The sequence below is a fragment of the Erinaceus europaeus genome, chromosome 6 (assembly GCF_950295315.1).
Source record: "Erinaceus europaeus chromosome 6, mEriEur2.1, whole genome shotgun sequence".
Taxonomy (NCBI): Eukaryota; Metazoa; Chordata; class Mammalia; order Eulipotyphla; family Erinaceidae; genus Erinaceus; species Erinaceus europaeus.
In genome coordinates this window covers 58579365-58596735 of record NC_080167.1, presented here as the reverse complement: position 1 = coordinate 58596735, position 17371 = coordinate 58579365, and the positions used below count along the sequence as shown (strand labels likewise).

Here is a 17371-nt window from a genome sequence, read left to right as displayed (position 1 = left end):
CCCAATCCCTCCACTGCAAGCCACTACAATTCTCCCAAGGTTACTAACATGGGTAACCATCATCTCTACAACTATCTGTCTACATGTGTACATCACTGCCCCGTTTTTCTTCCACGTCTAGTTCTCTCTTCCCCTCCAAGTCACACATAACGCTATTACTACATCTAAATGTACCTCCTTTTTTTTCTCCTCTCTCTCCCTCTAAAGTTATTTTAAATGTGACATATCAGTGACAATCACCAAGAAAGCATGAAATCGCAAATAGGGTATCAGTGCTCATCTCATTATAAAATAAACCTGTTTTGGGCAGGGATAGATAGCATAATGGTTATGCAAAGAGACTCCCATGCCTGAAGCTCCAAAGTCCCAGGTTCAATCCTCTGCAGCACCGTTATAAGCCAGAATTGATCAGTACTCTGGTTGTTAATAATAATAATAAAGCCTGGCATGGCTTTTGCCTTTGCCCTTGAAATCTAGTCACCATTGAGGTAATTTGTCCACACTTTGCAGACAGGCCAAGTGGAGAATAAGGCCATGTGAAGGAGACATGAAGTACCCCACAACTAGTAGCAGCAAGCCTCAGACATGTGAATAAATAATCTCAGAAGAGGAAGCCACAACCTAAAAGCAGCCTCAGGAAGAAAACGTAGCTAGAAGAAAGGTGAGTTGTTGTTGCTGAGCTCTGCCTGTTGTAAACACTAAAATTATATCAATTATATCAATCAACAATAGACTGACTAGAGGATCATGGGGCTTAAAGAAAAAAATATTACAAGTAACGCCATTCCAGTTATTTGTAACACCAAAAGAACAAGTACACAATTGAAAAAAATAATAATAAGATACACAGGGAAAGAAACAGAGGAGATACCTTAGCAAAGCACCACCATCCATGGATCCCTATATGTGGTGTCCAGGTTGGATACTGAGGACTTGCACCAGCTAACATAGCACTCTCTACCTCAGACATACGACCTAATTGATAAAGATGATGTTCAAATAAACTATGTTAGATTGCTTCCCATAATGACAGTAAGGAAGCCTTTCTGTCTTTTACGTTCTCCTTTGCAAACTTGGCACACAGGATATAACAGCTGAGAAAATTTAGTAGTGAATGACCCTAAGCAACATGGTAAGTTCAAAAAACTTGACGAATGTATGAAAGTAAAAGGCAAGGCATAGGGGAGTTGGGCGGTAGTGCAGCGGGCTAAGCACACCATGGTGCAAAGAGCAAGGACCAGCATAAGGATCCAGGTTTGATCCCCCGGCTCCCCATCTGTAGGGAAGTCGCTTCACAGGTGGTAAAACAGGTCTGCAGGTGTCTATCTTTCTCTCTCCCTCCTCTCTCCATTTCTCTCTGTCCTAACAATGACAACATCAACAATAACCACAACAATTTAAAAAAAACCAAGGGCAACAAAAGGGAAAATAAATAAATATGAAAAAAATAATTAAAAAAAAACGCAAGGCATAAGCATACACCCATGTAAAAATGTAAAGAGATAGAAGTATTTGGTAGGGACCTGATAAGGCCACCAAAGATAGGACTCAAAGTTTAATCAATGTAGGAGTTATTTTCATAGCAACATGGAGTGCTAATTTGAAGTGGATAATTTTGTATGGCCCAAAAATGATGTTATAATTAAATAAATGGCGCTTGGCAGAAAAAGTTCCCCACACCTATCCTGAATAATCAAGAATTTTATCCCAAGGTGAGGATTACCAATATTCAGTGGAGGACTGTAAACAGAGTATGTTCATGTTTTTCCTGTGCTCTAACATACCGAGCTATAGGATGTTTTTAGTAGGTCAAAAGAATAAAAGTAAATTCTAGAAAAAGACTCAAGGGCAGGGGTAGGTAGCATAATAGTTATGCAAAGACACACTCATGCCTGAGGCTCCAAAGTTTCAAAGTCCCAGGTTCAGTCCCTCACACCACCATAAGCCAGAGCTGAGTACTGCTCTGGTTAAAAAAAAAAGAAAAAAAGAAAAGACTCAACTATAAGTGAGTACTTTGTCTATGACAACAATTACAAATCAGCAGGGAAAGTCTGAGATTATTTAATAATTGTGCCAGAAAAAATGGTCAACATTGGGAGTCGAGTGGTAGTGCAGCGGGTTAAGCACACACAGTGCAATGCGCAATGACCGGCCTAAGGATCTCGGTTCGAGCCCCCACCTCCCCAGCTGCAGGCGGTGAAGCAGGTCTGCAGGTGGTCTTTCTCTTCCCCCTCTGTCTTCTCCTCTTCTCTCCATTTCTCTCTGTCCTATCCAACAACAATGACATCAAGAACAACAATAAAACAATAAGGGCAACAAAAGGTAAAAAAAAAAAAAAGTCAACATTGACCAGGTGGTGGCACACCTAAACGCACGTTATAATGAGTGAGGACCTGGGTTGAAACCCACAGTCCGCACCTGCAGGGGTAAAGCTTTCCAAGTAGTGAAGCAGTGCTACAGGTCTCTGTCTCTCTAATCCTCTGTATCTCTATCCAATAAATAAATAAATAAACATTAAAGGAAAAAGGAAGGAAAGAAGGGAGGGAGGGAGGGAGGGAAAGGGAGAGAGAGAAGCTGCCTAATCAATCAATGAAATGTGCTGATGCAAAACAAAATCTGGTAGTTGGGCAGTAGGGCAGTGGGTTAAGCACAGGTGGTGCAAAGCACAAGACCAGCGTAAGGATGCCGGTTTGAACCCCTGGCTCCCCACCTGCAGGGGAGTCACTTCACAAGCGGTAAAGCAGGTCTGCCTGCCAGTGTCTATCTTTCTCTCCCCCTCTCTGTCTTCCCCATCTCTCTCCATTTCTCTCTGTCCTATCCAACAACAACATCAATAATAACTACAACAATAGAACAACAATGGCAACAAAAGGGGATAAATATTTTTGAAAAAATTTAGGGCTGGGGGAGATAGCTTAATGGTTATGGCAAAAAATATTTCCATGCTTGAGGCGCTGAGGTTCTAGGTTTAATCTCCAGCACCACTTAAGTCAGGGCTGAACAGTACCCTAATCTCTCATTAAAAATAAATGAATAGGGGGCCGGGTGGTGGCGCACCTCGTTGAATGCACATGTTATAATGCTCAATGACATGGTCCGGGAGGTGGCGCAGTGGATAAAGTGCTGGACTCTCAAGCGTGAGGTCCTGAGTTCAAGCCCTGGCAGCACATGTACCAGAGTGATGTCCGGTTCTTTCTCTCCTCCTATCTTTCTCATCAATAAATAAATAAAATCTTTAAAAATAATAATAATAATGCTCAATGACCCAGGTTCAAGCCCTAGACCCCACCTGCAGGGGAATGCTTTGCAAGGGATAAAGCAGTGTTGCAGGTGTTTCTCTGTCTCGCCCTCTCTGTCACACCTTTCCCTCTTGATTTCTGGCTGTCTCTATCCAGTAAATAAAATAAAGATTAAAAAAATAATATATACTCTTTTTAAAAGATTTTATTTATTTATTCATGAAGAAGATAAGAGGAGAGAGAGAAAGAACCAGACATCATTCTGGTACACGTGCTGCCCGGGATCGAACTAAGGACCTCATTCTCAAGAATTGAAGTCTTTATCCACTGCACTACCTCCTGGACCACAATAATATATATCTTTAAACATCTAGAGGTCTGGCTGATGCAGTAATGCAACTGGGCAGGCACCTGCTTCCATTACACTGAAGGAAGCTTTCATGCTGTGTGGGGTCTGTCCCTTTCTCCTTCACTCTGAACAAGTTGGCTGGGGGCATTCTAGCCTGCATGATGAAAAAATAAATCTGGATAAATATCTCTTTTTTAAAAGTCAAATAAAAACTGAAATAGGAAGGAGTCAGGCGGTAGTGCAGCAAGTTAAGCGCACGTGGCACAAAGTGCAAGGAACAGCAGAAGGATCCTGGTTCAAGTCCCAGGCTCCCCACCTGCAGGGGAGTCACTTCACAGGCGGTGAGGCAGATCTGTAGGTGTCTCTTTCTCTCCCCCTCTCTGTCTTCCCATCCTCTCTCCATTTCTCTGTCCTTTCCAACAATGATGACATCAGTAACAACAACAATAACTACAAACAATAAAAACAAGGGCAACAATAAGGAAATAAATATTTAAAAGTTTTGAAATGGGCTAAAGTTGGAAGAAAATAGTACTCAAATATTTAACATTAAGGAAGGAAAGACTTTTTTTAAATCAATTCTTTAAAGATTTTATTTATTCATGCAAAAGATAAGAGGAGAGAGAGAAAGAACCAGACATTGCTCTGGTACAGGTGTTGCTAGGGACTGAACTCAGGATCTCATGCTTGAGAGTCCAAAGCTTTATCCACTGCGCCACCTCCCAGACCACAGGAAAGACTTTCTATATATAAAGCCATTGTGAAATTTAGATCTCTTTATAATCAATGAGAAAAAATATATGTTGCAGAAGATAACGCACAGAAGAAACAAAGAACCACTAAAAACAAGAGCAAAAAATGTAAACCCCAACTATTAAAGAATGATAGGTAATACGTCTATTTTCTTCTTAATATTTATTTTCCCTTTTGTTGCTCTTTTTTGTTTTTTTAGTTGTTGTAGTTGTTATTGTTGTTGTTACTGATGTCGTCGTTGTTGGATAGGACAGAGAGAAATTGAGAGAAGAAGGGAAGACAGAGAGGGGGAGAGAACGACACCTGCAGACCTGCTTCATAGCCTGTGAAGCAACTCCCCTGCAAGTGGGGAGCCAGGGCTCGAACTAGAACCCTTACGCTGGCCCTTGCGCTTTGTGCCAGGTGCACTTAATCTGCTGCACTACCACCTGACCCAGGATAGATAATACTTCTCTCTCACCTACAGATCAAAGTTTTTGGGTTCAACAAAGTCCAATGTTGCCCAGGTTATAAGAAATGGAGCACTTGCAAATATTAGAAAGAATATAGATACATAAAAGAAAAAAATTTTTTTAATATTTGTTTTATTTTTGAGAGAGATGCAGAGGGAGAGAGAGAAACACCAGAGCACTGCTCAGCTCTGGCTTATGGTGGTGCAGGGAATTGAACCTGGGACTTTGGAGCCTCAGGCATGAGAATCTGTTTGCATAACCACTATGCTCTCTCCCCCGACCAAAAGATAATTTTAAAAGCAAGCATTAGAAAGCATTAAAATAAGGAGTCGGGAGGTAGCACAGCAGGTTAAGCACATGTGGCTCAAAGCGCAAGGCCCGGTTAGGATCCTGGTTCGAGGCCCTGGTTCCCCACCTGCAGCGGAGTCGCTTCACAAGCAGTGAAGCAGGTCTGTAGGCGTCTCTCTTCCTATCTCCCCCTTCTCTCTTAATTTCTCTATGTCTCTATCCAATAACAAATAAAAACAAACAAACCAACAAACAAAAAGAAAACATTAAAATAGTCTCTGAACTAGTTATTTCATTTCTATGTGGTGGAAAAGGTTTTAAATACAGTGTCTTATGCAATCACTAGTTCAAAGGGACATATGCACCCCTATATTCATAGCTACATTATTCACAGTAGCCAAAGAGTGGAAGCAGCCTAAATGCCCATGAACAGATGACTGGCTAAAGAAGTTATGGGATTATATACTCCATGTAATGCTACTCTGCAATCAAAAGGTGGTAGTGTGCCCTTTGGGACAAAAAAGGATGAAGGAGCCCGGCAGTAGCACAGGGGGTTAAGCCCAGGTGGCAAGGGTTAAGCGGTTCGAGCCCCAGGCTCCCCACCTGCCGGGGAGTCGTATCACAAGCAGTGAAGCAGGTCTGCAGGTGTCTGTCTTTCTCTCCCCCTCTGTCTTCCCCTCCTCTCTTCATTTCTCTCTGTCCTATCCAACAACGATGACAGCAATAACAACATTAATAACTACAACAATAAAAAACAACAAGGGCAACAAAAAAGGGAATAAATAGTCCCTAAGACTTTATGAGAACTATGGTTGTTACCACTGAGAGGGTGGGTGCAGTGTGGAACGATACCATGTAGTCTTATAATCTGGTGAACCACTATTAATCACATATTTTTAAAAAATGTCTTAGAAAAAGAGATTGTAATAAATGGCTTCAGCATGAAGATCGATGATCTCAGAAAGACAGTTAACATTGCCAGTGAAAGTTGGGGTAGTAGAATTTACCAAAATTAGCCAAAAATTGAAATTAAGACTGGGATAGCAATTGTAAGCATTTGGATGAATACAGTTACTGTAAGTTCCTCAAAAGGAGGAGAAACCTACATTGAAAAATAGCACAGTATTTAAAGTTGTCTATTTCAAATGATATGAGAGAACTTTTTGCACTTTGACTGGATATATTAAAATTTAAATTTTAACATGCAAATATTTTTCTTCAGCCAGGCCTCAAAAGTAAATGAGCAGTGTGGTCCGGAAGGTGGCACAGTGATAAAGCCCTGGACTCTCAACCATGAGGTCCCGAGTTTGATCCCCGGCAGCACATGTGCCAGAGTGATGTCTGGTTCTTTCTCTCTCCTCCTATCCTTCTCATAAATAAATAAAATCTTAAAAAAAAAAAAAAAAGTAAATGAGCAAAAACCACTGATTATGGCTGGCATTGGAAAAACTTGACAGGTCAGTGTTAAGAGAAGTATGACTGATACATGTTTCAATTGCATGGCGCCCCAATCCCCTTAATAGTGGTAGTTGTTGGGGGGTCACAGTGGGTTGAGCGCACGTGGCACAAAGCGCAAGAACTGGCAGAAAGATCCTGGTTCGAGCCCGGCTCCCCACCTGCAGGGGAGTCGCTTCACAGGTGGTGAAGCAGGTATGCAGGTGTCTACCTTTCTCTCCCCCTCCTCTCTCCATTTCTCTCTGTCTTATCCAACAACGAATTGCGTCAACAAGGGCAAAAATAATAACCACAACGAAGCTACAACAAGGGCAACAAAAGGGGGGAAAAATGGCCTCTAGAAGCAGTGGATTCATGGTGCAGGCCCTGAGACCCAGCAATTACCCTGGAGAGAAAAAAAAATAGTGGTAGTTGTTATCGAAGTAAAGTGTGAGGCAACTGTTACCATAGTGTCTTTTTAAAACATTAACCAGAAATAAATATTATGATATGTTCACATTTGCTGTTAAATTGGAAAGGCTAATATAACTATAAAAAATTTTTAAATTTGGGAGTCAGGTGGTAGTGCAGCAGGTTAAGCACACGCGAGGACCGGCATAAGGATCCTGGTTCGAGCTCCCCTCAGCTCCCCACCTGCAGGGGAGTCGCTTCACAGGCAGTGAAGCAGGTCTGCCGGTGTCTATCTTTCTCTCCCCCTCTGTCTTTCCCTCCTCTCTCAGTTTCTCTCTGTCCTATCCAACAACGACATCAATAACGAAAATAATTAACTACAACAATAAAACAATAAGGGCAACAAAAGGGAATAAATAAATATAAAAATAAATTTAAAAAGCTAATAAATAAAAATTAAAAAATAAGTGTTGAAACTCATATACTGATGGGCCAGTAAAATCGTTGGCATGACCCAGAGCTGAGCCTGGCCCCAAGGCGCTAGCAGAAGCTTTGTTATCATGGTTTCCGTCTCTCCCCCTCTGTCTTCCCCTCCTCTTGTCGATTTCTCTCCGTCCTATCCAACAGCAATAAAAACATAACAACAAGAGCAACAAAAATGGGGAGAACAAAAAAAGCATGTGTACTATCCAAGTGACCTATATATTTCAGGAATGAAAATTGAGTCCTGAATAAAAATACCAAAATTTTAAAAAAAAGCTACTGTATCATTACTGTAAGTAATAAATTGTCCTACATCTCTGATCCAAAATCCTCCTGTCTTCCAACAAATTATAAATAGTGGGAAACCCTAGTACTATTGTACTTTTTCACAATTTCTGACAATCTGGGGATGAGAATGCAGTACTGTTAAGAGGCATGGCTGGGATGATATAACACAGTGGTTATGCAAAAAGCTTTCCTGTCTGAAGTATCAAAGATCACAAATTCAGTCCCCAGTACCACTATGACTCTATGACCTGAGAGTTTAGCAGTGCTCCAGTTAAAAAAAAAAAAAAAAAGGAGCTGGGCAGTAGTGCAGCAGGTTAAACGCACATGGCACAAAGTGCAAGGGCCGGCATAAGGATCCTGGTTCGAGCCCCCGACTCCGCATCTGCAGGGGGGTTTCTTTGCAAGCAGTGAAGCAGCTCTGCAGGTGTCTATCTTTCTCTCCCCCTGAATTCCCCTCCTCTCTTGATTTCTCTCTGTCCTATCCAACAACAGCTATGACAACAATAACTACAACAAGCGTGACAACAAGGGCAACAAAATGGGAAAGGTGGCCTCCAGGAGCAGTGGATTTGTGATGCAAGTACCGAGCCCCAGAGATAATCCTGGAGGCAAAAAAAAAAAAAGCATGGCTTTGTGGAATTGGGAGAATACACAGAACTAATCAAAGGAATATGAAGGAAGTCCCTGGAGATGAGTAACCAACATAATGAGGAATTATCTGTTCAACACTTGATGGTTCTTTATTTTACTGATAATGAAAAGAAATTGGGGAGCCAGATGGTGGCACACCTGGTTAAAGTCACACATTGCAATGTGTAAGGTCCCAGGTTCAAGCCCTTGGTCCCCACCTGCATCAGGAAAGCATCGTGAGTGGTAAAGCAGGGCTATAGGTGTCTCTCTTCCTGTCACCTTCTCACCTTTCAATTTCTCTGTTTCCGTCCAGTAATAAATATTTTTTTTAAAAAAAAAGGAATTGAGGAGGTAATTGTAGACTAAGTCCCCATTCACAGTTAGTCGAATGATGTTCTGATAATTGTTAAACCTCCTCTAGGTAAGAGAATTTTCTTAAAACCTGCTTTGGTTTAGTTCTCTGTAACAACCAGGATTTATCTTGTATGGACAGAAAGTACCAACACTTATTAAACAATAACAAATTTAAAAAAAGATGCTCAACTAGGCACCATGTATTGGCTCACCCAGTTAAGACGCATACATTATCATGTGAGAGCATCTGTGTCGAGGCCCCCAGGGATGGGTAGTTTTGCAGTACTACTGTAGTTATCTTTCTCTCTCACACTCTGTCGCCCTCTTTCAATATACCAGGAATAATAGAGGCATGCAGGCACCAAACCCCAGCCATAACCCTGGTGGCAGAATAAGAATAGTAATAAAGATGATGATGGTGCTCACCGACACTGACCACAGGAGATAAACAAGCGGACAACCATTAAGGGCAAACCATAAGAACTCTGCCTGGTTTGACAAGAGAAATAGGGTAGTAGGGCATTTTGTGCTAAGAATGGCAGCTTCTAACTTAACACACCACCTGCAGTCTTTCCTGCCAACTGCAAATTCACTTAGAGATGAGACTAAAAGAATTGAGATTCTGTGTGGGGTTGACACTGTCTGTGGGTTATTACAGATACTACTGCTATGAATATTTTGGTGCAGATATTCTCTCAAATTAGTGTTATGATCTTCAAATAAATGCCTAGTAGTAGTAGTATTGCAAGATCCTAAAGTAATACTATTTTTTGGGGGGGTATCATTGGGGTTTCACAGTTCTGGGCCAATTTTCAGATAAAAAGTGAAGAGGGAGAAAGAGACCACATCACTGAAACTTCTTCCAACGTGGTAAGGGCTGGGCTGTAAACTGGTTTGTGCGCATGGCATCAGACGCACTATCCAAGTGAGTTATCTTCCCAGCTCTTTTTTTCTGTTAAGACACTCCATGGCATTATTTCATTACTACCAAGAGTGTATCAGAATTAATTTTTCTTTTCTTTTTAAAAATATTTATTATTTATTTATGAGAGGGATAGGAGAAAGGACTCTGGTAAATGTGTTGCCAGAAATGGAACTCAGGACCTCATGCTTGAGAGTTCAAGCCTTTATTCACTGTGCCATCTCCCAGACCACAATACTATTATTGCTGCTTTACCAGAGCACTGCTGAGCTCTGGCTTATGGTGGTGGTACAGGGGATTGAACTTGGGACTTTGGAGCCTCACGCATAAGAGTCTGTTTGCATAACCATTATGCTATCTACCCCTGCCCCACAATATTATTTTTTTTATTAAAGATAGAAGTTGAGAAGAGGGAGAGACACCTGCAGCCCTGCTTCACCACTTGTAAAGCTTCTCTCCCCCCTTCCCCCCCCACCCCGTGCAGGTGGGGACCAGGGTCCCTGTAATGTGTGCACTTAACCAGGTGTGCCACTGCTTGGCTCCAGAATTCATTTTTCTCCATATTCTCCCTAGCACTTGTTTCCAATCTATTTCATGTATGCTATTGTCAGTAGTATAAGTATTTTATGGAGTTTTTACTTTGAATTTCCCACAGGTGATGTTGAGTATTTTTTCATAGGTAGGTGAGTCATTGCATATTTTCTTTAATGAAGTGTTTATCCAGATCTCTTGCCAACTTTTTTTTTTACTGAATTGCTTAGTTGTTCACTATTGAACTGTATGAATTCTTTATATTTTGAGTATCAAGCCCCTTGTTGGAAATGTGATGTATGATACCATCTCTCAAGTTGCTATCTTGCCATTTTATTTTTGTAGTTTTCTCAGTGTAACAAAAGCTTTTGTTTTTTGGCCTCCAGGATTATTGCTGGGGCTCAGTGCCTGCACTACAAATCCACTGTTCCTGGAAGCCATTTTTCCCATTTTGTTGCCCTTCTGTAGTTGTTATTGTTATAGCTATTGTTGTTGGACAGGACAGAAATGGAGAGAGGAGGGGAAGACAGAGAAGGGGAGAGAAAGACAGACACCTGCAGACCTGCCTCACTGCTTGTGAAGCAACTCCCCTGCAGGTGGGGAGCTGGGGGCTCACGCTGGGATTCTCACGCTCGCCCTTGCCCTTTGCTCCTTGCACCATGTGTGCTTAACACACTGTGCTATAGCCCAGACCCCTAAAAGGCTTTTTTTTTTAAAAAAAATTATTATTGGATAGAGACAGAAATTGAAAGGGGTAGGGAAGATAGGGAGAGAGAGAGAGACATCTGCACCCTTTCATTACCACCCGTGAAGATTTCCCCCTGTAGGTGGGGACCAGGGGCTTGAACCCTGGTCCTTGTGCACCACAATGTGAGCACTTAACCAGACGTGCCACCACCGGGTGCCCTAATAAAGGCTTTTTAATTTGAAAGTAGTCCTACTTGCTTGTTCTTGCTTTCATTTCCCTTGCCAATGGGATTGGGTCTCAAGAATCTCTTATGCCAAGGTCCTGAAATGTATTGTTTTCTTCTATGTAACTACATAAACTTATGTTTGGGGTATGACATCCAAGTCTTTAAACCATTTTGAGTTTATTTTTATGTATGGTGTTAAATGATGATGTATGGTGTTATGTGATGATTTTTTACAAGTTGTTATCCAGTACTCCCAAAACCATTTTGTTGCTTTTTCTACTTTGCACCTGCTTTGTGATATAGGAAATGCTCATTTATATGTGCATTTATTTCTGGGCTCTATTCCACTGGTCTAAATACCTGTTTTGATTCTAATACCACAGTTTTAAATATTGTTTGGTAATAATGGCTTGAAGTCAGGGAGTGTAATGTCTTCATTTATTTGCTTTTCTTTTAGAATTGCTATAGCTAATAGGTTTTTTGTGTGTGGTTTCGTAAATTTTAGAATTGTTCTATTTCCTTGAGGAATGCCACCAGAATTTTCATAGGAACTACATGAATCTATAAATCATCTTAGGTAGGAGAGTCATTTAAAAAATATTAATTTTGCTGGTACATAAAATCCTGTTCTTTGACATCACCCTTTTGTTTTGTTTTTACAATGATCTATAGTCTTTTCACTTGCTGTTAGCTTTACTCCAAAGTATTTTATCTTTTGATGCAATTATAAATGGAATTGTTTCCCTGACTTCCCTTTTCTCTGACCTGTTTGTGTAGATAAATGTACCATGATTTTGTATCCTGCAACTGTACTTTTTCTTTTTTTAAATTAATTAATTTATTTATTCCCTTTTGTTGCCCTTGTTTTATTGTTGTAGTTATTATCATTGTTATTATTGATGTCATTGTCATTGGATAGGACAGAGAGAAATGGAGAGAAGAGGGGAAGACAGTGAAGGGGAGAGAAAAATGGACACCTGCAGACCTGCTTCACTGCCTGTGAAGCGACTCCCCTGCAGGGACCTGGAGGCTCGAACTGGGATCCTTACGCCGGTCCTTGCCCTTCGTGCCACGTGTGCTTAACCTGCTGCGCTACTGCCCGACCCCCTTTACTGATTATTTCTAATAGTTTTCTTGATGGAGTCTTTAGAGCTTTCTACATATTGCTATGTCAGCTACAAATATTGATATTTTAATTTCTTTCAATTTGCAGTTCTTATATGTATATCTTTGTTACTCCCAAACACTTAACTTTGGACAAATTATTTAATGTTGATGTGAGCTTACAGAATTATTCCCTCTGCTTCTGCAAGTTTGGGACAACCTGCAGACCCTAAGTTAGAAATACCTGGTGGGGGTACTCAGAGGGGAACACACTTGGTTGAACACATATGTTACAATGTATAAGGAAGGCCTTAGTCTGGACCAGCTGGGGGAACTTTCCTGAGCAGTGCTGCAAGTGTCTGTCTCTGTCTCCCTCCCTTTCCATCTCAACTTCCCTATTGACTTCTGTCTCTATCCAAGAAATATATTTTAAAAAATAAATAAGGTATACTCAGTGTAGAACCTATTTTGAGTTAGAGTCCAACTTGTCATGTAGAAACTCTCAGGTGAAAATTAAGGTAACTGAGCCATTAAGTGACTTCTAAAAAACAAGCGATCATCTATTAAACATAACAACACACACCATAATCCTATGGCTAAAATGTACTGCCCAACAGTCAGACAGACAAATGTGGATTAATGTATTTTTTTATTATAAATTAATCCAAAAAGGGTCACCACAAATGACCATGCATGTAATGATCTCTGTGCCTGATCCTATAAAATTCACTTATGTCTTGGTTGTGCTGGAATTCACCTACAACTGTCCCTAGTCACAGATCCAAATCAAGACAATGAATGGTTGTTAAATAAATGTTTTCCTTATTATGACACAATCTCATTATTTCCTGGTTCACACCAACTAAATACAAATTCCTGGTCCATAGTTGCTATGAGATAATAAATGCTTATTAGTTTTAAGTTAATATTTTTAGAGTAATTTGTCATACTGCAAAATGTTAATTACTTGTACTTGTTAAAAGTGTTTTATTTATTTTAATGAAAGGCAGAGAGAAAGATACACACACACACACAAAGATTAGAGACCAGCTCAACTCTGGCTTTGGCTTAGAGACTCCATCTTGTCCTTAAACTGCCAGTAGAAACTCTCACTTGAAAATTAGTAGTGCTGGGAATCAAACCCACCCAGCCCTCAGAGTCTCAGGCAAGCAAGTCCCCTGCATAACCATTATCTTATCTCCCCACTAATGAGAGAAGGAACACTGCTACCAAGAATGCAAAGAAAATCACGCTATACCCCGCCTAGATTCTTCTCAGGATGAACCAGGGGTCTCAAGCATGTATAAATCAATCAAGCAATTCACCTGAGCAAAATTTCCATTCTAGGTACTTGGGAGGAGGAGAAGAGAGGGAGACAAACACACACAAAGAGGAAAAACCATCAGAGCACCACTCCACATCCATCCACTGATGCCCCCATATGATATAAATCAAACCCAGGATAATACTAAGCTGTTGGGGGCCGGGCGGTAGTGCAGTGGGTTAAGTGCACATGGCACCAAGTGCAGGGTCTGGTGTAATGATCCTGGTTCGAGCCCCCGGCTCCCCACTTGCAAGGGGGTTGCTTCACAAGCAGTAAAGCAGGTGTGCAGGTATCTATTTTTCTCTCCCTGTCTCTGTCCTATCCAACAACAATAACAACAATGATAAACAACAAGGGCAACAAAAGGGAGGAAAATGGCCTCCAGGCGCAGTGGACTCGCAGGCACTGAGCCCCAGGGATAACCCTGGAAGAAAATAAATACATAAATAAGATGTGTACCCTACATGCTGAATTATCTTCTGGATCCATAAATATTTTTTAATTAAAAAAAATTAATTATCTTTATTTATTGGATAGAGGTAGCCAGAAATTAAGAGGGTAGGGGGAGATGAGAGAGAGAAAGAGGGAGAGGGAGGGAGGGGGAGAGAGAGAGGGGAAGGGGAGAGAGAGAGGGGAAGAGGAGAGAGAGAGGGAAAGAGAGAGAGGGATAGGGAGCGAGGGAAAGGGAGAGGGAGAAAGGGAGAGGGAGAAAAGGAGAGGAGAGGGAGAGAGAGAGGGGCACCAACCTGCAGCACTGCTTCATCACTGGCAAAGCTTTCCCCCTGCAGGTGGGGACCGGGGGCTCAAACCTGGGTCCTTGAACATTGCAATATGTGCACTCAACCAGATACGCCACCACCCAGCCCCATGGCTCCATAAATATTCTTTATCATAACTTATTATTTAATGAATGACATTTTAAAATATATTTAAATATGCCAGAACAAAAGCAAAAAAAAAAGAGATTTCAGAGGACAAGAGATTCAAACATGAGGGGCCAGGCAGTGGCACACCCAGTGAAGCACACCTAACAGTGCACAGAGAACCGGGAATAAGCCCAACTTCCTCTCCTCTAGGAGGGGAGCTTCTCAGGCAGGCGTCTTTCTCTTTTTCCACTCTATCTCCCCTTTCTCAATTTCTCTACTTAATCCCAAAATAAAATAAAATTCAAATGTCTTAAGAACAATTATCATCAATATAATTTTGTAAATCACAAGAATATCACCAAAATGTAGTATTATTTAGCTCATAGTACACAGTATTTAAAATTAAACTATTTATTTCATACTTACTAAAATACAAGTGGTGAAACAGTACTCCATATGTTTCCCTCTGTCCTTCTCTATCCCCTTTCCCTCTGTCCTACCTAACAAAGTTTTCAAAAATATTTTCATAGAAGACAAAAAGAGGGGTCTGGGTGCTGGTGCAAGTTTGAACCCTAGTCCCCACCTGCAGGGGGAAAGCGTTTTGCAACTGGTGAAGCAGTGCTGCAGGCATCTATCTCCCTTTACCTCCCAATTTGTGAGTATCTCTATTCAATAAATATAGATTAAAAAATTAATTAAAAAAAAGACAAAAGGAGGAATAAAAGGGCATCACACAAATTTTCAGCTATATTATCACTTAACATTATACCCCAATATAAAGTTCCTTCAAGCAAGGAAGATGGGTCAAAGTGTTAGACTAGCACCAATTTACATATCAAAGGTCCCCAGGTGGCTTAGGTTCAATCCCTAGTACCATTACAACCCGAATGTTCTGAGGTGTGTGTGTGTGTGTGTGTGCCTATTTTTATATATATATATGTGTGTGTGTGTGTGTATGCCTATTTATATATATGTGTGTGTGTGTGTACATATCATTTTAAAAAATATGGGCATACACAACATAAAATAGAGCAATTTTGAAAAGTCCATTCTCATATTCTTTTTTTTTTTCCTACCAGAGCACTGCTCAGCTCTGGTTTATAGTGGTGCAGGGGATTGAACCTCAGTCTTTGGAGCCTCAGGCACGAGAGTCTTTTTGCATAACCATTATGCTATCTACCCTGCCCTATTTATTTTTTAAAAATATTTATTCCCTTTTGTTGCCCTTGTTGTTTTATTGTTGTAGTCATTATTGTCGTCATCACTGTTGAATAGGACAGAGAGAAATGGAGAGAGGAGGGGAAGACAGAGAGGGGGAGAGAAAGATAGACACCTGCAGACTTGCTTCACCGCCTGTGAAGCTACTCCCCTGCTGGTGGGGATCCAGGGGCTGGAACCAGGATTCTTACACCGGTCCTTGCACTTTGCTTAACCTACTGCACTACCTCCTGACTACCTCCATTCTCATATTCTAAGCAAACCAGATTAATAACATAAAATTTAGTATGCTTATTTTATACTCTTTACAGATCATCAGTAAATCCAAGTCATTAAGAAAATAAAATACTCAAATGGATTTTAAGTTTTATAAACAAAATCAAGCTGCACTAAACTTACATATGCTGTTGAGATAACATAATGGTTATGGAAGAGACTTTCATGCCTGAGGCACCAAAGGTCCCAAGTTCAATCCACCATAGCACCACTGATAAACAAGAACCAAGCACTGCTCTGGTAAAACCAAACCAAAAAAATTAAAAATAAATAAATAAATTTAAAAATAAGTAAAATTCAAACAGTATTTATATACTGATGAAAAGAACAACTTCTAAATTTTAGCTTAAAAATGTTAGCTAAATGAAATTTTTTAAAAAGATTTATTTATTAATAAGAGACGGAACCAGAGCATCATTCTGGCACATGTGTTGCTAAGGATTGACAATGAAACAAACCTCCTGTGTGTATGTCTAACACTCAACTGCTACACCACTTCCAGGGCTAATTATAATGTTTTTAATCTAGTTTTCAACAATTGCCTAAAACTCATAAAAACTCTTAATTAAACACTGTACACTATGTAGCCCTGACAGTCATCTTTTTACTTGCTTTGAGGATGAACTAGACTATGCTTTTTATGAGTTTTGGGCAGTTGTTGAGAACTAAAAATACTATTAAATATTGCTAAAACTTCTCTGTTTACATTTTTATTGAAATAATACCAGTGTTTGATAATATATAAATGTATACTAGTATATAAGTTTCTGGTGTGCAACATTATAAATCAATGCCTCTTAACAATTTATATAGTAACCTCCCCATAAAACTCATTAAAAGGCTTAAAAATCTCAAAGATTAAACCAAATCTCAAAGATTAAACCAAATCTTTCACTTTTCCATTTAATGATCCAAAGAATAGACAGCAAGATAGAACCTAGGTAGCAAAAGAGAACCCTACTATTATCACTATTAGAAAGTTCCCTCATTAAAAAAAAAAAAATCAAGCTATGTATCCTTTTTGCCTAAGACCACCAAAAACATAAAGTATAGTGTAATGTAATAAGTGCTCTAAAGGTGAATATGAAATGTAATTGTTATTTTATTCACAAATAGAAAATTAATATCAAAACTAAATTTTCTAAATGTTTGCCTTGAAAAAAGACACAAATATAAATTCAAAACAAATTTATTTTTAAAGTAACATTACAATTCAATAACCCTTCCAAATCTTAAGTATTTGTAGACATGAGAATGTTAGATTATTTGATTTTTAGAACAACCTGTAGAAAAATTTTCCAACTAATTTATGTCAAATATATAAAAGTAACATTCTTTTCTAGTTAAAGATGTCCTTTGTAGCTTCACTTTGTTGATAACATTTCACAGTAGTATCCTTTTTCCTGATCCAATATGTCCTATGAATGAGTTTACAACACTTATTAGTTTGCTAAGAATTATTCATATCCTTTAAAATATGTAAGCAGAAAAGAGGCAAGCCAGAAAAAGATTAGTATTAGGCAAGCTTTTAGTGT

At 39.9% G+C, this 17371-nt stretch overlaps 1 protein-coding gene across 8 annotated transcripts in view; it reads right to left on the bottom strand.

Moving 5' to 3' along the window:
• Positions 1 to 17371, bottom strand: part of MLLT10 (MLLT10 histone lysine methyltransferase DOT1L cofactor) — a 192956-nt gene that overhangs the window by 85464 nt on the left and 90121 nt on the right. The window lies entirely within an intron of this gene.